At 36.2% G+C, this 26,886-nt stretch overlaps 1 protein-coding gene and 1 non-coding gene across 3 annotated transcripts in view; one reads left to right on the plus strand and one right to left on the minus strand.

Annotated features, from left to right (window-relative positions):
* TLL1 (tolloid like 1) overlaps positions 1-26,886 on the minus strand; it is a 327,523-nt gene that overhangs the window by 237,297 nt on the left and 63,340 nt on the right. The window lies entirely within an intron of this gene.
* LOC144455559 (U6 spliceosomal RNA) lies at positions 3,931-4,037 on the plus strand. Its single transcript, XR_013484276.1, has one exon. It is a non-coding gene; the product is annotated as a U6 spliceosomal RNA (small nuclear RNA).

Here is a 26,886-nt window from a genome sequence, read left to right on the forward strand (position 1 = left end):
ACCTAGCTCAGAGGGTCTTAATATTTTTAATTAAGACATTATATGAACTACCTTTTAAGGCATTACGCTAAGTAGCAGTGGCAACAAAATATTTAATTGTTATAAAAAAAACCTACTAGCCTTACAGTAGAGAGAAACGGGGTTTGAGCCCCAGCTATGATATTTGTTTGTCAATCCAGATAATTCACTTAACACAGTGACCCTCAATTTTCTTCTGTAAAAAGAAAAATCATATAATATGGGGAAAACATTGTACAAATTTTCAAGGAAAATATATATGATCTACTGATATTATGGCTATAAAATAAAAAACAAGGTCTATGTTATAACACTTTGTCTAAAAACAACATATAAAATCAGAGGTTAGTAAAGTGGCTTTAAGGATTTAATGATTTGAATGGGATCTTGATAAATTTTTATCAGAGGCACGTTTAATACATTATTGGGACTAATATCGAGAACTTTGTTTAGAAAGGAAATAAAACATATGCACTTGATAAATAAGAAATCTGTCTATTGCTAGGTAATACAGTAGATACACTGCTGGACTTGGGAGTCAGGAAGTACTAAATTCAAATCTTGCCTCATGTACCAACTACGTAAGTGCCCTTCAGTAATTCATTTAACCTGTCTCTTAGGTTCAGTTTTCACATCTGTAAAATGGGGATAATAACATTTGGCTAAGTAGGGTGGCTTTGAAAATCAAGTGAGACAACATGTAAAGCACTTTTTAAACTTGAAAAAGGTCTCTAAATGCTAATGGTTATTATTAATATTGTTGGTTAACTGAGGACAAACAGATAACGTATAGCACAGTTAAAATGGAGGACCAGGGTTAAAATCCCAGATTTGTAACCTACTATCTATGTAACAAGTCACTCTCTAAGTTACAGTTTCTTCAACTATAAAATTGTTATATAAAAATATCCCTAATGCCTCATTCAATTCTAAATCTATTATCTATTAGGTTAGAACCCTAACAATAAAGACTATGTTCACCATATTAAGAATTTACACAAAAGGCAGAGCCAAGATGGTGGAGTGAAAGCAGTGACTTGCTTGAGGCTCTCCCCCAAACCCCTCCAAATACTCATAAAAAATGGCTCTAAACAAATTCTGAAGCAGCACAACCCACAAAAAGACAGAGTGAAACAAATTTCCATCCCCAGAAAACCTGAATGATTGATCAGAAAGGTGTATCGAGCCGGTCTGGGAGCGCATCGCAGCCTGGCACGGGAATGCAGGCCTCAGCAAACCTGGAGCATGCCTCAGAGGACTGAATGGCGGACAGTTGTGGCAGTTTCCAGACTCCTCAATCCACAAATGCCAAAGACAACTCAAAAGGTCAGTGGGAAAAGTCTGTTTCTGCAGTGCTGAGAGAGGAAGGCAGGGTTTCAGCTCCATTCCCCAAGGGCGTGGGGGGGGGGGGGGGCACTGCTTCCCGAGCTTCTGGCTCACAGACTGAGGCGGAATCCAGTGGCTGATCAGAGAGGGATTGCAGGGATCTCTTTGCCAGTGCTGAGGCAGGAATCTCTTGCTTTGCCCATGTTTGGATCTGGGTCACAGTTCTGGGAGGTGGTGCTGGGGTGAGGAGGAGTGCTGGCGTGAGGAGGAGCCCTGGTGTGAGGAGGAGCCCTGGCGTGGTGGAGCTTGTAGTGGCTGTGAAGAGGAACCCCTCTTCACAGTCACAGGACAGAAAGAAGTACTTGTGGTCACAGGCAAGGAAAGGTAAAAACACCTCGCCCTTTATCATACCACATTGGAAGAACTGAACATTTATAGGTCCCTACAAGTATCTCTGAAAACAGCTGTACAGACTCCTGAAGCTTGGGACAGTACACTCTCCACATTGGAAGCAGACTCTTACCTTAACAAAGAGTTTAAAACTCAAGTAATTGGCCGGGATCATGAGCAAGCAGTGCAAAAAGAGTCAGAGTATGTTATCTTACTTAGGTGAAAAAGAAGATCAAAATATACAACCAGAAGAAGACAACAAAGTCAAAGCTCCTACATCCAAAGCCTCCAAGAAAAATATAAATCAGTCCCAGGCCTTAGAAGAGCTCAAAAGGGATTTTGAGAAGCAAGTAAGGGAAGTAGAGGAAAAACTGGGAAGAGAAATGAGAGTGATGCAAGAAAATCATGAAAAGCAAGTCAACAGCTTGCTAAAGGAGACCCCAAAAAATACTGAAGAAAATAATACCTTAAAAAATAGCCTAACCCAAATGGCAAAAGAGGTCCAAAAAGCCAATGAGGAGAAAAATGCCCTAAAAAGAAAAATTGGCCAAATGGAAAAGGAAGTCCAAAGCTTACTGAAGAAAATACTTCCTTAAAAATTAGAATACAGCAATTGGAAGCTAGTGACTTTAAGAGAAATCAAGACGTAAAACAAAACCAAAAGAAATGTAAAAAGGGAAACATGAGCCAACAATCACAAGGGACTAAAAAAGGATCAATTATTTACATCCTAATACAGGAAGATGATACTTGTGTCCAATCAGGACCCTATCATCATAAGGAGTCACAGAAAAATTCTAATTACAGGGCCTGTAAGTTGTTTTGTTATGTTCTCATGCTCTTAAAAGAAGAATGGAAGAAAGAGGAAAAGAAAGATGAGGAAGATTAGCTCATATATTTAGGGTATAGAAGTAGAAAGCTATACAAGAAGGAAAAGGTTAGAGGAGTGACTGATAACTTGGATCTCCCTCTCAATCTGAACTTGTCAAAGAATGCTGAGTGTAGAAAAACATTTCACTCCACAGGGAAAGAGGAGGGAAAGTGGAGAAGGCAAAAGTGTGAATAAGAAAGGAAGGTAGATTAAGAAATAAATTAGCTCTAAGCAAAGCAAACTCTAAAAAAAATGTGTGTATATATAAAATCATTAACTAAGGAACATCTAGTAGTGACTTGGAACCAGTGAACTGAACCTTCCTCATTAGATGTTTTGCAAAGTGATTTTATCTAAAAACTGGTAATTCTCAAATTTTAAAAATAAATTTTAAATTCTTTCTGTTGTGTTCATAATATCACTATTCTTCCAGCACTCACTCCCTCCCAAAAAAAAAAAATGATGACTGGATTTTTTTTTTGTCAGTCATCATGCATGAATCAAGCTCTTACTATGTGCCAGGCATTGTGCTAATCTCTGATGATACAAAGAAAGCCAAAAGATTTCTTTCGTGAAGAATGCTCCTCCAGAATGGCCCTAGGAGTGAAGTCTATTCCAGAATTTCTAAGAAAAGTGGCCTGTAACCTTCAGTTAAATGAATTCATTAAAAAAATGCAAATCTCATGAATCTTCTTTCATCCAGCTTTTATTCCGGTAGCATTCTTCCATGCTGGTGTTATTCTTGATAGGGGAAAAGTGAGAATTTGTTTAGGACTTTTTTTTTGACACAGCAACTGAGGTTAAGTGACTTGCCTGGGGTAACAAAGCTAGTAAGTGTTATGTGTCTGAGGCCAGATTTGAACTCAGGTTCTCCTGCCTCCAGGGCTGGTGCTCTATTGTTTATGACTTTAATTTCAATTTTTCTTAACAAATGAAGGAGAAAAGGTGTCTGGAACCAACGATATACAGTGAGTCATTTCTGATTAGTAAAAATGTCTCTGTAGATGACCTACACTTCCTCTCTACTAACACTGATATAATAACATTTAATAATTCATTTATAAAATATGTTAATATTTATAAAGCACTTTCCTCACCAGACTAGTACTATAGTACAAGAGAAGATATAAATATTATTACTTCCATTTATCAATGGAGAAACTAAGGTGAAGGAAAATAAATTATTTGGCCAGGGTCATGCAGACACTAAGTGTTGGGCACCAACACTTGACTTGACTCCAAATCCAATGTTTGTTACAAAAGATCACTGTCTCTCAGATAGAGAGAATTTTGTTCTGTGTCAATTTTTCTGAAGAAATAGAGCAGAGCTTACTTCAACATCACATATATTAATATTAGAACAATACAGTGAAGATTAGCAAGGCTCCTATGCAAGGATGACATGCAGATTTGTGAAGACTTCCATATTTTGATGATATGATGGTATACTCACAGAAACCTACAGATTCAATTAAAAAAACTAGTTGAAACAGCACCTTTAGCAAACTCAAACTGTCAGCATTTCTACATATTACTAACAATATAATTTAACAGGAACAGAAATAGAAATTCTATTTAAAATTACTGAAGACAGTATAAAATACTTCACAACTTTTCACACAGAGAGATTTAAATAACTGGAGAATATTAATTGCTCAATAGGCAGGCCAACCCAACAAAATAAAAATGACAATACTGTGTAATTTAATTTACTTAAGGCCGTGCTAATCAAAATACCAAAGAACTGCATTATACAGCTAGAAAAATTAAAACAATTTCATCTGGTAGAAAAAAAGGCCAGGGCTATGAAAGGAATCAATGGGGAAAAAAAGTGAAGTAAGGGGGCCTAGCAGGACCAGATTTGAAACTATTTTACAAAGCAGTAATCATCAAAACAATTTGATACTGGATAAAGAATAGAGTGGTTGATCAATGGAAAATATAAATATGCAATAAACAGGAAGCATTGAGGACAGTAGCCTAGTGTTTGATAAAGTGAAAGATCCCAGGGGAAAGAACTCACTATTTGACAAAGACTGCTGGAAAAACTGAAAAGTAGTCTGGCAGAAATGAAGCATAGACCATCATCTCACATCATATACCAAGAAAAGCTTGAAATGGGTACACAATTTAGACATAAAGGGCAAGACCTCAACTTAGAAAGGCCAAGGTCACTGCATCCTGAGTCATTACCCATTATCCTGACCTTTGTTCTGTTACTGGACTTCAATGGCTCTAGAGGAGAGTGTGAGGCACCTCTGCCTCACTCAAACCCAAGTCAAGACATCACTCTTTAGATGACATTGGTCCCCTTCAGGAATGAAAGATGAACAACAAAAGGTGACACAAGCAAATTACAGGAGCATGGAAAAATTATCTGTCAGATCCATGGATGGGAAAGAATTCATGACCAAGCAAGAGAGAGAGAGGTTCCCGGAGGGAGGGAGGGAGGAGGTTACATAACTTTGATTACATAAAATTAAAAAGTTGGTTGTGGTTGTTGTTTTTCAGGGAAAAAAAAAGTGACCAAAATTATAAGGAAAGCAGGACACTGGGAGATAGGGTTACAGAGAGTTTTTTTTTTCTGATAAATGCCTCAGTTTCTCAAATATGTATGGAACTAAGCCAAATTTGAAAAATAAATAAATAAATGCCATTCCTCAATTGATAAATGGTAAAGGACATCAAAAGGCCATTTTCAGGGAAGGAAATCAAAGTTATCATAAATCATATGGAAAAAATGTTCTAAATCACTAATAATAAGAGAAATGCAAATTAAAACAACTCTGAAGTTGTTTTAACTCTTACACTCATCAAATTAGCTAAGTTGGCAGAAAAAGAAAATGACAAATGCAGAGAGAATGGGGGAAAATAGGAACACTAATGCATTATTCGCAGAGCTGTGAAATAGTCTAACCATTTTGGAGAATAATTTGGAATAATGCCTAAAGAACTATAAAACTCTGTATACTCTTTTATCCAGCAAAACCTCTACTATGTCTACATACAAAGAAATAAAACAAAAAGGAAAAGGACCCACATGAACAAAGATATTGATAGCATCTCTCTTTTTGGAAATTGAGGGGATACCCATCAACTGGGGAATGGCTGAACAAGTTATGGTAGAAGAATGGGATGGGACACTATTGCACTGTAAGAAATCAGTTCCAGAAAAATCTGGGAAGACTTATATTAGCTGATGCAAAGTGAAATGAGCAGAGCAATTTATATAGTAACACCAATGTTGTAAAGATAATCAACTGTGAAATATTTAGATCAATACAATAATCCACTACAACACCAAAGGACTCATGGTTGTAAAATGATATCTACCTCCAGACAGACAATGAATACAAAGTGGTATTCAAAGTGAATACCCAGTCACAGTGGATAAAGCATCGGCCCTGGAGACAGGAAGAATCAAGCTCAAATCTGGCCTAAGACACTTGACACTTACTAGTTATGTGACCCTGGGCAAGTCACTTAACCCCACGGCCAACCAAAAAAAAAAAAAGTGATTACGGAAGCATTTTTTTTCCTTTCTTTATTTTCCTTGGTTTGTTTGTTTGTTTGTTTTTCGGAGCATGGCTAATGCAGAAACATGTTTTGCATGACTTCATAATGTATAATGGATATTGTATTTCATTTCTTTTTAGTGGATAAAGGAAGGAATAGAAGAATGAAAAGAATCTAGAACTGAAAACAAAAATAAAAGTTAAGAAAAAGAAGAAACAGACTACAGCTTTCTTTTTCTGATACTCTTTCCTAGTTCATCCAGATGGTGAAGATCTCAGTGAATCCATGGTGTGGACACCATGAACTAAACTGATGGGAAGGGGAGGACTTCCTTCCTCTTCCCTCTTTTATCCTAGCTCCAAGAAATAAACTTGAAGGTATCTGCTTCTGTTCTCTACTATTTGTCCTCAGTTTCATAATCCATAAGATGTTTATTAGAACATTTTGGTATTATTTTATAGAAATAACTATTTTCCATAACAAAAATAATTAGAAAAGTTTGACATTGTTTTTTTTTCTTTTTTTGCAAATCTCCTTAATGTCTGGATTAATAGACAGATTTTCGCATGTGCTTCTAAATCCTTTAAAGTACATAAAGAAAATCTGGCTGTACACAGATATGTAGTTGTAATATGAAAGGGTATTTTAATAGGCAGATAACGTCTTAGTATTATTGACAAAAGAATTTTGATCTCTCAGACCTTTTGGAAAACATCTCAGGGACCCATAATTTCCTTATTTTGCATTCAAATGCAAAAAGCATTAGATTTACAAAGCATTTTATAGCTGTTTTCTCATTTGATCCTCACAACAAAGTAAGCTAGGGAATGTACATAGCACCCTTTCCCTTAAACCAATAAAAAATGAAGTTTAGCAAGGTTAATTGCCCCAGAGCTACTTAAATGGAGCCAGAACTCAAATCCTGGTTTGTTACATTATAGGTGGAAGTGATTCTAGAATTACGTAATTCAAACTTTTCATTTTATAGATGATCAAATTAATGCCTGTAATTGTAAGGAAAATGTCCAAGGGTCAATGAAGACCTAATTAAAGTTAATCTTTCTGATGTCTTGTCTACTGCTCTTTCTAGTATCATACCCTGCTTCTAAATTGGATCATTTGCAAATTCCTCCCATTTTAAAAAACAAAAATCATTTCTTAAACTTGACAATAAGAGAAACATTCCTTTTATTAATCATTTAGGGTTAAGTATCTATGAACATGGATGGAAAAAGATGTATCTTTACTCCAAAATAAGAAGTTTCCTTTCTAATCCTCTATTTTGTTTAATATATTGAAAAAGATTTTTTCCTGAGCAGGGGTCCAAAGGCTTCACCTGACTGCCAAAGTTGTCCATGACATACAAAAAAAAAAAAATGGCAAAGAACTCCTGCTCTAAGGTTGAGATGTCATTGGGATTTATGACAGTGCACAGTATGGCTTATAAAAAAAGTAAATTTTACCAATAAAATACTTTATTTACTTTGTAAAAAAATACATTTTTATCTTAAAATCCAGTTAAAACACATTATAGAAAGTTGGAAAGCAAACACTACTTCGAGTCCACTTTAACAGATCTGCACTTTTTTTTTCACTCTGCTTTACCATGGCTTTAAAAAATTATATTAGTAACATATGTGCAACCTCATTTTTTTCCAATGGGATTTATTTGGCCAAAGAAGAGTATTAAAAACAATAGTGAATTAAGAAAAGTTAGAAAACTCTGATTCATAGTTTATTTAACATTTTCTGGCATAAAATTTATGTCAATTTTTTACCAAATACTTTAATATCTCAATTGACTTATCAAAGTACAAGTCGCATCCCAATAATTTGCTCTAATCCTATATAACCCTCATTCACATTTTCCTATTCATTCTCCATAAAGGAGTCAAACAATGGGCTAAAGATTTTCCTCTAGCTTTCTGAAAATAATGTGGTTCTTCACAAGATCTTTGCTCTCACTAAATAATCAACCCATCCCCTTTTCTAAACATTTTCTATGTTATATTTTTATGCATCTCTTTTATGTGTCATCATAGCAAATCTGCTATAGCCAACAGGACCACTGTATGTCTCTTCATTGTCCTTTGGTTTGCCAGCAAATTTGATCTGTTTTTGGAGCTTGTGATGTTCCATGATGTACAGCTACGTGACATTACTGGAAATATACTGTTAAAAAAGACAGATATTTGTGTTTTGTCCCACCCCACAATAAGAAACAGCTTCAGATTAGTGAAAATTACCAGTTTCCCAAAATTAATCCAAACCTCTCTCTTTCTCCTATGCAATTCTGAGACCACCTGATTGTTGATTTGGATAATACATGTTAATGGATTAAGAATGCAAATTATAGTCTGGATGACAGAAATTTCCATCACTTGATTATTCTATGAAGAGTCAGATTTATTCAGTATTTGACTTTCCAGTGAATAGCCTTCGACCTTGCTGACCAAGAGAATCTCAAAAATCTTTTCCAGCACTTCTGAGAGGCAAGATGGCAGAGCAAACATTAAGTCACTCTCACCCTCCCTTATTGACCTTGAAAAACCCAGAAAATATCACCCTAGGAAAAATCCTGGAACAATGGAGCCAGCAGAATGACAGGGTGCAGCAGCCTTTTAGCTTGGCAGGCTAGGAGGATTAATAGAAAGGTCCCTCTTGCTGTGGCTGAAGGGAACCAGGACTGAAGGTATCTGGGCAAGCTAGTGGCGTGCCATACCTCAACTCTATGAAGAGTCAGGTTTGACCGGTTTTATATTTAGTTAAGGAGGCTCTAAAGTCTTAAGCTTCATTCAGTCAGCACAACAACAACTGTAAAAAGCAAAACACTTGGATGACCTCATCATTTATAAGGAATTCTTTTCTAATTTATACTCTGTACTAGATACTTATTTTTTGTGCCTTCTTTCATACTGAGAATCAGATTGTTTTTTAAAAAAAGTTATCTCACATTAATCTTCCAAAACTTTCATATGCATGGAAGGCACTTTGTTGAAGGAGAAAATATATGTTTGTATGTATATATAATTTTATTTGTTTATATTCATATATTGTCTACATGCATGCAAATGAGTGACCAGCTAAACTGATGAGGTTTTATTTTTTGTAGTTGAGCTGAAACAAAATGAATTTTGTACAACAATCTAAAGAAGAAAGTAATTATTGTTCTAGGCTTAATGGAGAAGATTTTTGAGATTTTCTTGGTCAGCAAGGAGGTCAAAGGCTATTCACTGGAAAGTCAAATACTAAAGCTGAAACCTAAATACTTGGGCCTGGAAAGTCAAATACCAAAGCTGAAGCTTAAATACTTGGGCCACATAATGACAAGACAGGACTCACTGGAAAGAACCCTGATGTTGGGAAAGACTGAAGCCTAAAGGGAATGGCAGAGGATTAGATAGATGATAGCGTCAGGGAAACAGTGAACATAGGCATGGACAGACTTCAAAAGATAGTGTAGGATAGAAAGACTGTTATGCTACGGTGCATGGCATCATAAAGAGTTAGACACGACTGAACAACAATAAATATCATTTCCTTCATCTTCTTCACACCTTTTTCAATATCAAAATGAAATGTAACCTCCTTGAGGGGGAAAAAAAACCTATTTATTTTTGTTTTTACATATCCCCAATAGTAATAGCATTTATATAACACTTTAACCTTTGCAGAACACAGTACATATGTTGTCTCAGTTGATCCTCAAAATAACCCTAGAAGGTAGGTAGGTATTATTATCCTAGTTTTACAAATGAAGAAACTGAAAGACAGAGGTTAAGTGACTTGTCTAGGGTCATACCATCAGTGTCTATACGGCAAGATTTGAATTTAAGTCTTCTTGATTCCAACTCGTGAGCTCTGAAGCACTGCACTATAAAACATGGACTTACTCATAGTGGTACTTAATAAATGTTTGTTGAATATATTCTAATTACTAGTTAGAATAAGTCAGAATGGGGCTGTTACCATTGCATGCCATAGTTTATTTTCATTTTTATCTTTTCTTCTAATCTATCAATCAACAAATATTTATTACACACCTACTATGTGACAGGCATTGCGCTAAATGCCGAGAATAAAAAAAAGAAAGATTGATTAACTGATCTTCTAAACCAAGGTTAATTCTAACAAGTTGTTCATCTGATTACCCATGAGAGACTGATACCAAGATGACTTCCTCAAAGGTAACCAGGCTTTTCATGTTTGCTAATACCTAAAGGACATAGTTAAAAATATGGTATATATATTATAAACTTAAATCATACTGGAAATAAGGGCAACCTTGAGACAGAAAACTCTTGGTTCAAGTCCTATTGGGCAACTCAAATTCTATTTACCTCAGTTTCCTCATGTATGAAATGGGGATAATAGTACCTACATCCCTTGATAATTGAAAGGCTCAAATGAAATAACTGAAAAGAGCTGGGCACATAGTAAGCATTATATAAATGCTAGCTTTATTATTATTACTACTAGTACTATAAACTAACAGATGAGATATCAATCCACATCCATGAAAAGAGATTCTAAACCAGGTTCGCAACACTGATGAAATTAGAGGTCTGAACAAAATACACACACAAAGACACACATACATATACATATATACACATATTCATATATAAGTAAACAGTACTTTTTATAATGTTATTCCCAAACTTGTTATACCCAATACCTTCCATCTCTCTACTTGAAGTAAGTTTCATGCCTCAAAGGCATGAGGTTTCTGAGGAATCTACAAAATTTTGGCCACTTATTTTCTTAGTCCCGAAGCACATTTTCAAATGTATTTTTTGCTATCTGCCTCTAATATACGGTTTTGCACTGATAGCACTAAGTAATAAATTATATGATGATTTAGCTTAGAAAAAGTTACTAAAATTTATTATCTTTATCATCCTCAAAAACAGATGTTGGTATGTAAGACACAATTCTTTTTTGCTTATGCCAATCATGATTACTTCTTATTAATTAATTTAGTTTTTGTTTTTGTTTTAAAAGTGGTATTGCTGGGTCAAAAGGTATGCACATTTTTACAGAATTCTAGACGTAGTTCCAAATTGGTCTCTAGAATGGTTGGGTAAGTTCACAACTTCAGCAACAACACATTAGTATTACCATTTTCCCACATCTTATCCAACATTTATCATTTTCCTGTTTTGTCATGTTGGCCAATCTGATAGGTGTGAGGTGGTACCTCAGAGTTGTTTTGATTTGCATTTCTCTAATCAATACTGATTTGAAGCATTTTTTTTTCCATATGACTACAGATAGCTTTAATTTCTTCATCTGAAAACTTCCTGTTCATATTCTTTGACCATTTCTCAATTGGGGAATGACATGTATGCTTATAATTTTGACTCATTTCTCTATATATTTTAGAAATGAGGCCTTTATCAGAGACACTGGTTGTAAAATTGTTTCCCAGCTTTCTGCTTCCTTTCTAATCTTGGTTGCATTGGCTTTGTTTGTGCAAAAACTTTTCAATTTAATGTAATCAAAATTATCCATTTTGCATTTCATAATGTTCTCTATCTCTTGTTTAGTAAAATTTTTTTCCATTCTCCAAAGTCTGACTATAAACTATTCCTTCTCTCCCAGTTTGCTTATACTATCAGCCTTTATATCTAAATACTGTACCAATTTTGGCTTTATTTTGGTATACAATGTAAGATGTTGATCTATCGTAGTTTCTGTCATACTCTTTTCCACTTTTTCCAGGGTTTTTGTTAAATAGTGAGTTCTCATCCCAGAAGCTAGAGTCTTTGGGTTTATCAAACAGTAATGACTATAGTTATTGTCTTGTGTACCTAACCTATTCCACTGATCCACCCCTCTGTTTCTTAGCCAGTACCAAGTAGTTCTGGTGATTACTGCTTTATAATACATTTTTAGATCCTGTATGGCTAGGCTACCTTCCCTTGCATTTCTTCTCATTAATTTTCTTGATATTCTGAACCTTTTGTTCTTCAAGAAAAATTTTGTTATTATTTTTTCTAACTCTATAAATTAATTTTTGGTATTTTGACTGGAATAGCACTGAATAAGTAAATGAATTTAGGTATAACTGTCATTTTTATTATATTAGCTTGGCCTATCCACAAGTAGCTAATATTTTTTCCAATTGTTTAGTTGTGACTTTATTGGTGTGAAAAGTATTTTGTAACTGTGTTCATATAGTCCCTCGGTTTGTTTTGGCAGATAGAATCCCAAATATTTTATAGTGTCTACAGTGACTTTAAGTGATATTTCTCTTTCTATCTCTTGCTGTTGAGCTTTGTTAGTAATACATAGAAATGCTGATGATTTATGTAGGTTTATTATATATCCTTCAACTTTGCTAAAGTTATTATTTCAAGTAGTTTTTTTTCTAGGATTCTCTAAGTATATCATCATATCATCTGCAAACAGTGATAGCTTTGTTTCTTCTTTGTCTATTCTAATCCCTTCAATTTCTTTTTCTTTTCTTATTGCTAAAGCTAACATTTCTAGTACAATATTGAATAACAGTGATGATAATGGACATGCTTGTTTCACCACTGAGCTTACTGGAAATGCTTCTAGCTTATCCCCATTATATACAATGCTTTCTGATGGTTTTTCATAGATGCTACCTATCATTTTAAGGAAGACTCCAGTTATTCCTATGCTCTCTAGTGTTTTTTAATAGGAATGGGGCCTGTATTTTGCCAAAAGCTTTTTTCTGCATGTATTGAGATAATCATATGATTTCTTAGTTTTGTTGTTGATATGGTCAATTACACTGGTAGTTTTCCTAATATTGAACCAGCCCTGCATTCCTGGTATAAATTCTACCTGATCATAGTGCATTATTCTCATGATAAGTTGCTGTAATCTTTTTGCTAATATTTTATTTAAATTTTATGCATCAATATTTATTAGGGAAATCGGTTTATCATTTTCTTTCTCTGTTTTAGTCCTTCACGGTTTAAGTATCAGCACCACATTTGTGCTTCCCAGAGTTGTGCTGAGGCACTGGGTGTTTTGCCTGCTGGAGAATGCCAATGTACGTGGTAGTTTTCCAAGGTGGTGTCTCCCAGTTCCCTTGCCTGTACTGAGGCACTCACATGTCCTGGTGTTGGGGATTCCCTGCTCCATCACCCTCGGTCTGAGTATCCCCCCCGGGATGCTGAGGTGGGGCTTGCCTCTGGCTTTCTGGGACACCTCCCATCCTGTGCTGCTTCCTCTTCCCCAGAGTGAGAGGGACCTTTCCCATTAATCCCCCAAGCTTCCTGGGCTTATTATAAGCCTGCTGTACCATGTCTTTTTGCTGGCTCATCTATTCTAGGGTTTTTCCTGGGTCAGTATTTTCCAGGCTTTTGGAGGTCAAAAAGTGAGGGTGAGAGCGGCTTACTTCTTACTCTGCCATCTTGGCTTCGGGAAGCAGAAAAAAATTTTCAGAATTTCTAATTTGGTATTTAATTAGGGATTTTTAATTTGTTCATTTTCTAGCTTTATAAGTTGCATGCTCAATTCATTGATCTCCTCTTTCTCTATTTTATTCATGTAAGCATTGAGAGACAGAAAATTTCCCCTAAAAAACACTTTCACTGCATCCCATAAGTTTTCGTATGTTCTCTCGTTACTGTCATTCTCTTAACGAAGTTATTGATTATTTCTATATCTTGTTTGACACACTCATTGTTTAGGATTAGATTATTTAGTTTCCAATTAATTTTTTGCCTATCTTTCCATGGTCCTTTATTACACATAATTTTTGTTGCATTATGATCTGAAAAGAATGCATTTAATATTTATGTCTTTCTGCATTGAATTGTGAGGTTTTTATGCTGTCAGTTCTTGTCTAGGTGCCATGTACCACTGAGAAAAAAGGTATATTCCTTTCTGTCCCCACTCATTTTTCTCCAGAGGTCTACTATATCTAACTTTTCTAAAATTCTTTTCACCTCCTTAAATTTCTTTCTTGTTTATTTTGTGGTTAGATTTATCTAGTTCAGAAAGGGTGAGGTTGAAGTTCCCCACTAGTATAGTTATACTGTTTATTTCTTCCTGTAACTCACTTAAGTTCTCCTCTAAGAATCTGGATGCTCTACCACTGAGTGCATATACGTTTAGTAATGATATTACTTCATTGTCTATGTTACCTTTTAGCAGGATGTAGTTTCCTTTCTTATCTCTTTTAATTTAATCTATTTTTGCTTTTGCTTTGTCTGAGGTCAGGATTGCTACACCTGCTTTTTTACCTCAGCTGAAGGATAATAAATTTTCATCCAGCCTTTTACTTTTATTCTGTTTGTATCCCTGTGCTTCAAATGTGTTTCTTGTAAACAACATATTGTAGGATTTTGTTTTTAATCCATTCTGCTATCCACTTCCATTTTATGGATGAGTTCATCTCTTTCATATTCACAGTTTATGATTACTAACCGTGCCTTTCTCTCCATCCTATTCCCCCTTCATTTATGCTTTTCTCTCTTCTTTCCCCCTTTTCCACCTCATTAGAGTTTGGCTTCTGACCACCACTTCCCTTAATCTGCTATCCTTTCTATCAGCCCTTCCCTTTTCTTTCCCTTCCCTCCCTTCTATCCACCTCCTCCCTTTTCTTTCCCCTCCTACTTCCTATTTCTATACCTGAATATGTTATTCCCTCTGAGTCAAATTTAATGAGAGTTAAGTTCAAACAATGCCAATCTCCCTCCCTTCTTTCCCTCTACTGTAATAGGTCTTTGTGCATCTTCATGTGATGAAATTCACCCTCTTCTGCTTCTTCCTCTCCTCTTCTCTCAGTATAATCCCTTTTCACCTCTTAATTAAATTTATCATCATGTCGAAGTCAACTTATACCCACACTCTCTCTATGTACACTCTGTCTAAATATCATAATAAAAATATAGTTCTCAAAGGTTACAAGTATCATCTTCCCATGTAGGAGCTAATAATGATTATTAAAAGGTTAGATGACCAAGTATATCAACAAATTCTGTTTCTTGGTGTGTTTGGGTACAGAATGAAAATCAACTCTCCTAGCTAGGTATTTGCCTAATGGGAACCTGTGACCCAACTAAATCACTTTCTGGCACTACAGCTGTTTGCTGTTCAGGGAGGCAATTGAACTCTGTGAAACAACAGGAGAAACAAAAGCCCAAGGTGCTTAGGTTTCTGAGAAAGTAGAGACATCATATTAATGCCACAAGACATTTAATGTTACTTAAAAAAAAAAAGCACATCTTTAACCACATTACTTATTTACTAGAGAGACTGGGGAAGTGAGAAGGAAGTCCTTGAGAAGAAATCATTTTTATGAGTTCTCTTGTCAAATCAAAATATAATCACTGAAAATTTTGAAGGAAATGAAAAAGAAAACAATGTCCTCTCCCAAAAAAACTGTTCGATTTCTTTACTAAAGTAATTGTAACAAGAAAAACATTAGGTATATTTTCATTTTGGTTACTAGATTCACAAACCAGGACATTTTTAAGTGTAATGCCAAAAGAGGGACCATCTGCTGCCAGAGACAATGAATTTTTCAAGTAGTATTTTTTTCACTGTTAATAAAATTCTCTTAAATTGCCTTTATAACAATCTCTTGTCTTTAGCTTCCTCTTTTCTCATTTTTAGAACTTCAAATCTCTATTTCATTTGAAGCATTCCCCAACCAAATATAAATTGGGAATGCATTCTTCCTACAAGCAGAAAGCTATATTTTTCATCCATGTTCAGAGGAAGAAAATACAGGAAACTGAACTTTTAATAAGGAATCCTAGTCTCAGTATATCTCTCTGCATCTTGATCATCCTCCAAACATAAATCCTCAGAAAATAATAGTTGTTATTTTTCATTGACATGGCATTTGATAAAAAGATAATACTTCATAACATTCTTGTTCTCTAATCTAAATAATTTTCCTATATGATGCTAAAATTTTATAATCTGTGCTCGTTTTTTTTTCCTTCTGTATACAAGATGAATAAGAACAACTAATTTTAGGAGACATGAATGAGCAAGTATGTGACACTTCCAGCTAAGTGGCAGGATACAGACCACCAGGAAGAGATAACCAAGTTAATGGTGAACACTTGTAAAATGTAAGCAAGTCTGGCAGAGCCCAACACTGTACTTCAGCCGGGAAATTAGATAACAAAAGGTTGGCCATGTGCGTTCTGCTCTTTAATAGGAGAGATGGATATCAGATAAGCAAACAGCCAAATATCCACATCATGTCTTTCCTAACAATAACAGAGACAGGAATACCTGGCAGCACTAACATTTCACATTATTTTGCTTGGATCAAACTCTAGCTTGAGTATTTAAACGCTAATGAGGGCTTCTGTTTACTTAAACTTTTTTTTTAATAAGGACAACACTATCTCTCCTTTGACAAAATCAATCCAACCATTATTCATTTACCATTTTCTTTAATCTTAAAGTTGTTTGTGCCCCTCTCTGTCACCATATGAATAACAATTTTTAAAACAAAAATATTTTGAATGGGTATGTCTTCTTTTCTTGACCATTGGGTTGAATAGATTCACACATTTTTTAAATGCTTTGCCTATTTTTAAAGTAAGAAAAAAATTAATATTCTAAAAGGTTTATCAAATGAAGATTTCAGAGAGGGATTAAAAATAGCAATTAATAGGTTCTAAATCAGTGTAACACATTTGAGAGATAATAAGCTTCTCTTAAGGACAGCTAGGTGGCACAGTGTGCACAGAGCATCAGGCCTGGAGTCAAGAGACACATCTTCATGAGTTTAAATACAGCCTCAGACACTTACTAGCTGTGTAACCCTGAGGAAGTCAACTTAAACTTGTTTGCCTCAGTTTCCTCATTTATAAAACAAGCTGAAGAAGGAAATGGCAAACCACTCCTGTATCCTTGCCAAGGAAATCCCAAATAAGGTCACAAAGAGTCAGACATGACTGAAACAACTAAACAACAACAAAAAACTCCTCTTTACACAGACCTCTCAATCTTCCAAAAGTTTTGAACACTTGACCTTGATAAATCTCTAACACCTCCCTAACCCAACAACTCTCCTTCTTAATGGACTTGAAACTGGTATCCCATAATATCTAATAACTTTATTATGTGTTTTTGTTATTTGTAATTGCATAAGTCTATATGATGCATCTTTTATGGATATATTAATCCAACGACTAAAACTGAGATGGCAGCACTGGGAAACAGGAAGAAAGAATAGATTCAATAGACATACTAAAGGAATAATCAAAAATGATTCCAAGGTTTGGAACCTAGGTTCCTAAAGCAATGGTAGGCCCACTGACAAGGAATGAGGAAGAAGAGCAGGTTTGGTAAGAAGAAGGCATGGCTCTCCCCCAAACCCCTCCAAATACCTGTACAAAAAATGGCTCTAAACAAATTCTAGAGCAGCAGAATCCACAAAAAGACAGAGTGAAACAAATTTCCAGTCCAAGATAATCTGGATGGTTGATAAGAAGTGTCTGGGAGAAAAATACAGTTCAGCTTGGATGTGCAGGGAAACACCAGGCCTTAGCAAACTTGGAACAAGCCTCAGGGGACTGAATAACGGGGAGCTGTGGTAGTTTCCAGACTTCTCAACCCACAAATGCCAAAGACAACTTAGAAAGTCAGTAGGAAAAGTCTGTGACCACAGTGAGAGAGAAGCTTGGTCCCAGCCCCAGACCTGGCACAACCCCAGGGCGGTGGCTGCTTCTGGAGCTTCTCTGGCCACAGGTTGAAGAAGAACTGAGTGGCTGATCACAAGGGGACTGCAGGGATCTCTTTGCTAGTGCTGAGGCAGGATTCTCTTGCTTTGCCTATGCTTGGATCTGGGTCACAGTTGTGGGTGGTGATCCCAGGGCAAGAAGGAGTGCTGGTGTTGTGGAACTTGTGGTGGCGGAGAAGAGAGAATCCTCTTCACAGTCCCAAGGAAGAAAAGAGTGCTTGTGGTCACTCATAGACCAGAGACCAGGCCAGGAAAGGACTAAACACCTCGCCCTTGATCATACCACCTTGGAAGAACTGAAAACTTACAGGTCCCTAGAAGCATCTTTAAATACAGCTGCACAAAACCCCCAATGCTTGGGACACTACATTCTCCACAACGGAAGCAGAACTCTACCTTAACAAAGAGCTTAAAACTCAAGTAACTGGCTAGGATCATGAGCAAACTGAGCAAAAAAAAAAAGTCAGAACATAGAATCATTCTTTGGAGACAAAGAAGATCAAAACATACGACCAGAAGAAGACAAAAAAGTCAAAGCTCCTACATGTAAAGCCTCCAAGAAAAATATGAATCAGTCACAGGCCATGGAAGAGCCCAAAAAGAATTTTGAGCAGCAAGTAAGAGAAGTAGAGTAAAAACTGGGAAGAGAAATGAAAGTGATGCAAGAAAATCATGAAGAACTAGTCAACAGCTTGCTAAAGGAGAACAAAAAAAATGAAGAAAATAACACCTTAAAAAATAGCCTAACCCAAATGGTAAAAGAGGTCCAAAAAGCCAATGAGGAGAAGAATGACTTCAAAAGCACAATTGGCCAAATGGAAAAAGAAATTCAAAAGCTCACTGAAGAAAATACTCCCTTAAAAATTAGAATAGAGCAGTTGGAAGCTAATGATTTTATGAGAAATCACGACATTGTAAAACAAAACCAAAAGAATGAAAAATCAAGAAAACAATGTGAAATATCTCACTGGAAAAACAAACAACTGACCTGGAAAATAGATGCAGGAGAAAGAATTTTAAAATTATTCGACTATCTGAAAGCCATGATCAAAAAAAGAGCCTAGACATCATCTTTCAAGAAATTATCAAGGAAAACTGCCCTGCTAATTTAGAACCAGAGGACAAAATAGAAATTAAAAGAATCCACTGATCACCTCTTGAAAGAGATCCCCAAAGGAAAACTCCCAGGAATATTATAGCCAAATTCCAAAGTTCCCAGGTCAAGGAGAAAATACTGCAAGCAGCTAGAAATAAACAATTCAAGTATTGTGAAAACACAATCAGGATAACACAAGATTTAGCAGCTTCTACATTAAGGGACAGCAGGGCTTAGAACATAACATTCCAGAGGGCAAAGGAGATAGGATTACAGCCAAGAATCACCTACCCAGCAAAATTGAGTATATTCCTTCAGGGGAAAAAATGGACGTTCAGTGAAAAAGAGGACTTTCAAGCATTCTTGATGAAAAGACCAGAGCTTAATAGAAAATTAGACTTTCAAATACAAGGCTCAAGAGAAGCCTAAAGAGGAAAACAGGAAAGAGAAATCATAAGGGGCTTACTGAGGTCGAACTGTTTACATTCCTATATGGAAAGATGATATTTGTAACTCATGAGACCTTTGTCAGTATTAGGGTAATTGCAGGGAAAAAAATTACATGTATGTATAGAGAGAGAGACAGACAGATTGAAAGACAGACAGACAGACAGAGAGATAGACAGATGGCACAGGTGATATCTGGAGAATAAAATTAAGGGGTGAGAGAGGATTACACTGGGAGAAGAAGGAAGGGAGACATAGAATGGGGTAAATTATCTCACATAAAACAAAGAAGAAAAGGCTTTTACAAGGGAGGGAAAGTGGGAGAAGGTGAGAGGGAATGAGTGAATCTTATTTTCATTGGATTTGGCTTAAGGAGGGAATAACATACACACTCAATTGGGTATGGAAAGCTATCTTACCCTTCAGGAAAATAGGGGGGAAGGGAATAAGAGAGCAGGGGCATGATAGAGGGAGGGCAGATTGAGGGAGGGGTAATCAGAAGAAAACACTTCTGAGGAGGGACAGTGTCAAAAGAGAAAACAGAATACACAGGGGGCAGGACAGGATGAAGGGAAATATAGTTAGTTTTCCACGGCATGACTACTATGGAAGTGTTTTGCATGACTACACAAGTATAACCTGTATCAAGTTGCTTGCCTTCTCAATGAGTATGGGTGGGGAGGGAAGAAGGGAGAAAATTTGGAACACAAAGTTTTAAAAACAAATGTTAAAAAAAATTGTTTTCATGTGCAACTGGGAAATAAGATATACAGGGAATGGGGTATTGAAATCTATCCTGCCCTACAGGAAAATAGAAAAGGAAGGGGATAAGAGAGGGGGGGTTGGGAGATAGAAGAAAGGGCAGATTAGGGAAAAGGGTATTCAGAATGCACACTGTCTTGGGGTTGGGGGAGGGACAAGATGGGAAGAAAATTGGGAACTCAAAATCTTGTGGAAGTGAATGTTGAAAACCAAAATTAAATAAATTAATAAACCTTAAAAAACAAAAGAGAGCATAGAGGGAGAAGAAAAGAGAGTGCCTACAGTTAGTTATTGGAAATAACCTGAATAAAATATAGAGAAAGAGACTGTGATGGATCAATCAGGCAGGCAGCAGAAGAACTAGAGAGACCAATGTCCTAAAATCCTACAGAAAAGAGAATATTTTGGAGAAGAGGGTGACTGATAATGTCAAAGGTGGCATAGAGGTTGAGGAGGATGAGAAGTGAAAAAAGGCCATTAGGTTTGGCAATTCAGAAATAACTGGCAATTATGGAGGGAATAATTTTAGGTAAATCATGTCTCACAGATGAGGGAACTTGTGGGCTAGAGGGGGAAAGTGACTTGATCGAAGTGTCACTGCCACTTAACAGAAATGCCAAGGTTAGAACTCAGGTGTCTTTATTTCCAATCCAACTTTTTTTCTTCTAAAAAATTAAAATTTTTTGTTCTGAACTTAAAACATAAAAAATAAATAAATAAATATTGATGGAATGGTTATGAATAAATTAATAAAAAAATTTTTTTAAAGAAATAACAAATAAAAAGAATTCAGAGAAATAAAGGAATATTTGAATGAACTGACACAGAATAAAGAAAATAATGCCAGAAGAATATACACAATGAATGTGTTGTTCAATTGTTCAGTCATGTCAGACTCTTCATGAGCCCATGGACCATACCGTCAATGGGGTTTTCTTGGCAAAAATACTATAGTGGTTTGTCATTTCCTTCTCCAATGGATTAAGGCAAATAGAGGTTAAGTGACTTACCCAGGGTCACATAGGGTCTAAGAACGGATTTGAACTTAAGCATTCCTGACTCCAGGCCCAGTGCTCTATTCATTGAACCATCTAGCTGTCTATACAATGATTACAGTCATGGTCAAGGAAATAATATTAAAATGAAAACAAACTCTTAATCACCATAATAACTCAATCCTAGAGAATAGATAATGAACAACCTTTCTTTCCAAGAAAAGGATTAGAAAGATAGAACACCACATTCACTGTGTTAGTTATGTATGACCTTAACTGTTTTTCTTTGGTACTAGGAAGGATTCAAAAATGGGAAGGAGTATGTATTAGGAAATGTTTGTGACATAATGACAAAGTTATCAAGAAAATATAGTTTCATTAAATTTAAAAAGAGATTATTGGTAAGTAATTTGAGTGGAAAAGGACAAAAGAGATTCCTAAGGACTGAAGAATACTTAGGAGGTAAGAAAGTAGAAGTAAGAATTTTGAATTTGAATTGGAGGCCTACCTAAAAGGTACAAAAAGATTTATCATCTGATTTAGATCAATAATGGGCCACAGAGATCACCCTCCACTAACTGGATAGATCATTGAATGTGGACCCAAAGAAGTTAAATGACTTATGACTTAGAAAGTAAGCAGCAAGCTTGGGTTTCCAAATCAGGTTCACTGATTCCTAATGAAATACTCTTCCCTCTACATCAAGCTACAGACACTGTCCTCTAAGGAGAAATGAAATAGCTTCATAGGTTCAAAATCTAGAATCAAGTAATTGATCAACAAATACTTATTAAGCACCTATTTTGTGCTAGGCAATGGGGACAGAAGTATAGAGAATGAAACAATCCCTACTTACAAGGAGCTTCAACTGTAAAGAAGGTGCTGCCATGAGATAACAGTACATATACAGAGAAATGTATAAAGGTAATAAATACAAATATAGAATAAGCAGTTTGAGAGGGAGGGTATTAGCAGTTGAGGAATAAGGAAAGGTTACATGAAAAAGATGGTGCTTAAGTTGTGGCTTAAATGCAAAGAGTGTCTGTGAAGAGGAAGTGATAAAGGAATGTATTGTAGGCATGGGAGAAAGTTGGTACAAAGTTCAAACGGACAGAAAATGGAGTATCTCATAGGAAGAATACAGAAGGCTGGATCAGATAGTGTAGAAAACAGAGTAACATAGAATGACAGCAGAAAGACAGTTTGACATCAGGTTGTATAGGACATTAAAAGCTAAATGGAAGACTTCATATTTTATCCTAGAAGGAATAGTCAGGTAAAAGGGTTGATTGAATAGGGAAACCATATGGTGAGATCTCTGCTTAAGAAAAATTATTTCAACAGTACTTATATAATAGACTTGAAGGTCTTCCATGGCGAATTATCTGCTTGTTCTCTAGCAAAACAACAACAACAACAAACAAAAACAAAAAAAAAACTTGAATTTTAATCCTCTTGACATAATTTGTGGATTTGAATCTGTTTTTTTTTTTCATATTCCCCTGTTGTTCACTGTCTCTCTCCTCCTCCTTTGATGGCAAGCATTCCTCTGGTATGGATCATAACACTGTCTTGATCTCCACATACATTGGGAAGTTACTTTCCCCTGAATTCAGTCCCTGCCTCCAAGCAGAACAAAACTAGCTAGAGAAATATAACTAGGCATTCAAGAGGAATAAGAACAGAGTCTCTAAAATAAGAAGGAAATACCTGTTTGTGTTCTAAATACATGCTCTTAGGTCAGTTATTTCACTCTCCAGGAGCATGGAAGTTGATGGAGATGAGAGTGTGCTACATGAGCGCATTAAAGAACAGTATTCTTCACTGTTAATCTACACACTTGTTATTTTGTTGGACTGCTTTTCTTGTTCTGTGGATTCAGCTGTAATAGCCCTGCCTCTAATACATAATTCCTCTTTTTTTCTGAGTTAGAGAGGACTCGAAAAAATGGCTAGTCTGTCATCCTGTTGACCAAATGACCTGGAGGAAAATATTTAGAATAGCTTCTGTGAGGAATGAGATAGAGAACCATGTAGGGAGGAATAAAAGGACTGCCTTGCTAAAGTGATGGCTCAGTTGAGTTTATATAATATGAATCTGTAATGTACTCATTTAATATGGTTATGTGGTATTCTCTAGTTGGTGGAAAGGGGGTGTTGTAAGTAGGAGTAAAGAAGGCAAATGCTTGGAGTAAAACAAGGGTAAGATTTGGCAAGAAATAAGTGGCAACAGGACACAGTATTTGAGAGACAAGCATTTGTAGAGTTGAAATTGCTAACTACTGGGTATAGACTGGAGAAGGAAGAAACTGAAGTCAGTGTCCTGAGAAAGCATTATATTATAGATGAGGGAACCAAGGCCAACAAAAGTTAAGGGACTTGCTCCAGGCTTGTTTTTATTTCATTTTAATTTGGAACTGAAAATACCAAAAACATTCCCATATACTGAGAAGAACACAAAATGGGGATTATATATGAAACCATGGGTCTCCACTTCATACCATTTTTTTAAACCATATAATACTTTCAAAACTGTTTTGCTTCTCTGGGAGTCCTCCTGAACTTCCTTCTCTTCTTTTCTATACATTTTAAAAAAAATGTTTCAATGGCCTAATTTTTCTTTTTGGTATCACTATTGCCAAGCCTCTTATACTCACTCAAATACCCCAATTAAAAACAGAGAAAGAAAAAATTGTAACAAATAAACTTAGTCAATTAAAATAAATACGGTAGCCATATCTAAAAATGTATGGCCCTAAGATCAAGTCTCTATAAGTCTTCCAATTTCTCAGTAGTTCCCTGTCCTGTGAGAAAAATTTCTCTTGTTGCATATTCTCTTGGCACCGGATTCCCAATGCCCATGCCTCTGACAACTCCTTTAATATCTGGTATACTCCCTATACTTTCCCATCCTTAGATCCCAAAGACACCTGGACCCCAAGATTACCTAATTAGCATCCCTGGCATTCCTTTCCCATGCCCCTTTTCCATATAAATCCCAGCGCCATCCTCAGTCTCTTGCAGGTTCCCATAAGGACCCTTGCTCACTTTTGCTAAAGCATTACAATAAACTTTTTGACACTTGATTAAAAGAAGGTTTGAGTGTGTGAATTCATTCCAGGCAACTCTGCCTTGGCATTCATGGAGTGCCAACGATGTGGTGCTTGGGTGCTTATACTTGGACACCAATTTCTCCCTAGCCTCAGAAATACTATCCCTGACAGTTTCTCCCCAGCCCAAGGACCCTGTGCCTAGCAATTACTCATGAGTGGGCCCCAGCAAGACCCTTATCTCTCTCCCTGGTGCAGTTCCAAACAGCACCTGCAGGATTTATTAGTTTAAACTGTCTTTGCACTGCATCATAAAGACATTCTTACCCACTACTGTACTATCCTCCCACCCTACCTCATTATCTACATTCTAGGCTCCTCATTAACTGTATTCTAGACTTAAGACATATGTATACTCCCTACATCTATCTTGTCTAACAAGACATTGATTGGTGACAGACTGGACAACTCTCAGTTACCCTCAACTCTAGTTGACTTAGTGATGGAGCAGGCCTAAAATCACACCTCCATGCAGCCCCCTTGTGGGCTTTTCCTAGTGAACTCTGGGTAAAACGCCTGCGTAGTAGGTACAAGAAGTGCATGTTCTTTTAAGAACTGACCACTCCTTAACCACTCCCTAATCCCATCCTGAATCCCCTAGTTAGCATATTTGGCACATGTTTTATTGTATTTTATCCTATATAAACTTTAAATGTACCTCTCTAAGGTTTCAGGATCCTTTAAGAATCCTTGCCTGCTTACAATAAACTTTGCCACCTTGGCTTAAAGAATGCTTGAGTATGTGAATTCATTCCAGAAGACCCATGTCTTTGAGGGGTCACAACCTCTCAACCTCCGAGCCCGCAACACCAACACCCCCAAAACCTCTTCATGAATGTCAAGTAGATTACTTTTTTTTGTTAGGAGGTGGGTCCTCTGGATACATAGTTAGCCAATGTTTTGATTAGGGTTCTTAAGTATTTCAGAGTTGTTTTTCTTTATACAATGCTATTGGCATTATATAAACTGTTCTCCTGATTCTCCTCATTCAGCTCCTCAATAGTTTATACTTCTCAAGATTCTTTAAAATCATCTCTTTCATTATTTCTTACAGCACAATAATATTTTACTACATTCATTACACGCAACTAGGTAGGGCTTGGTAAAAACACAAAGTAACAATGCCAAGTAGCAAAAATGTCTTAATGCCCATGAATGAATAAAGCCAGGTTAACATTTATTTTAATGATGCAAAATGTAGCTATATCCTCCATCAGCCCAGACCAACTTCAATAACTCTGTACTTAGTCTTTTGAAAGTTGCTCCATTGGAGTGTGAGCTCCTTGAGAACAAGGATTGTTATTTGTCTTTCTTATCCCCAGCACTTAGTACGTGGCTAAGGGCACATACTAAGGGCTTACTGACTAGCTACCTGACTGCTATAATCTGACTGGAGACAATCTGAAATCAACCTGGTCTTGAAGTCTCTCTGAATTTTTACCTAGGCTAATTCTAGGATCACGGATACACTAACAACTTATCCAAATTCTTTCCAGCCTGGAAGAACTGCCATTTCTCACACTTAGCTGGCATATCCTTCAAAATGCCAGGGCCACCTTCATGCCAGCAGTAAGCATCAGAATAGACTTCTAAGTAACTTTTGCATAATACAAATGAGCTTTGTTAACATGGATGAGTGATATTGCTCACACCAGTGACAAAAAGTACCCACACAGGGAAAATTAAAGATACTTAAAATAATAAATTTATTTTACACCTTATAGCAATACTCAATGCTGCATATGAAAATGCAAATTATCTAAACTGAAATCCACCCAGTAACAGCAAACATTTTCAGAGAGACAAAGGAGTATAGCTGATTTAAAGCTTTTTAAATGTAACTAGCTGACACTCAATTCCTAAGCCTCTTTAAATAACTACAAGGATTAAGAGATTACTGCCTCTAGTCTTTAGTATGAAGAAAAATTCAAAATTTTAAACTCAGGACAGCACAAATTACATTTGTGTTTGGGCCAGACAGTTCTAACGATGTAAATTAATCTTCTGGAAAACCCTGTAAAGAGCAGAGTTCAATTATTACTTTCATTTGAAGAGTAAATTGAGCCTCAGAGAGGTTAGTTACTTGCCAAAGGTCACACTTGCCAAAGGCAGAGCTAGGATTCACTCTAAGGACCAAGCCATACCGTAGCCTCTCCACATATTATAATTAGCTATGCAGTTAGTATTTCTAAAGACACTGTAAATCAGGGGTAGAGTTGTTTTGTTTGGGTTTTGGTTCGTGGTTTTGGTTTTTTTTTTGGTTTTGGTATCATGACCCATTGGAGGTTGTAAATCAATAATGAGCCACAAACACAGAAAACAATTTGATTTCAGATTTTTTTTTTGGAGGGGAGAGAAGGGAGGGCAATCTTGAGATAAGATATGGGAGGCACAATGGAAAAGGACAGGGATTAATCAGAAAGTTACTGTATATAATATTTTAGAGTGGTAGTCCTATGAATAGAAAGAAGGGAAAGGACATGAAAGATATATTCATTTTGGTCAGAATATCTATTGTTAAACATTTACCAGCACTCCTCTGGATGATATAGAAGTAGAAAACAACCAGACCTAGCAACTGATTAGCTATGTGACTTCTTCAAGAGGCCCCAAGTTCTTCTTCGCTACAGGTCTGCAAGTATACACCGGTTGACCATGGTT

Source organism: Phascolarctos cinereus, unplaced genomic scaffold (assembly GCF_003287225.1).
Source record: "Phascolarctos cinereus isolate Bilbo 61053 unplaced genomic scaffold, phaCin_HiC Scaffold_9;HRSCAF=440, whole genome shotgun sequence".
Lineage (NCBI taxonomy): Eukaryota > Metazoa > Chordata > Mammalia > Diprotodontia > Phascolarctidae > Phascolarctos > Phascolarctos cinereus.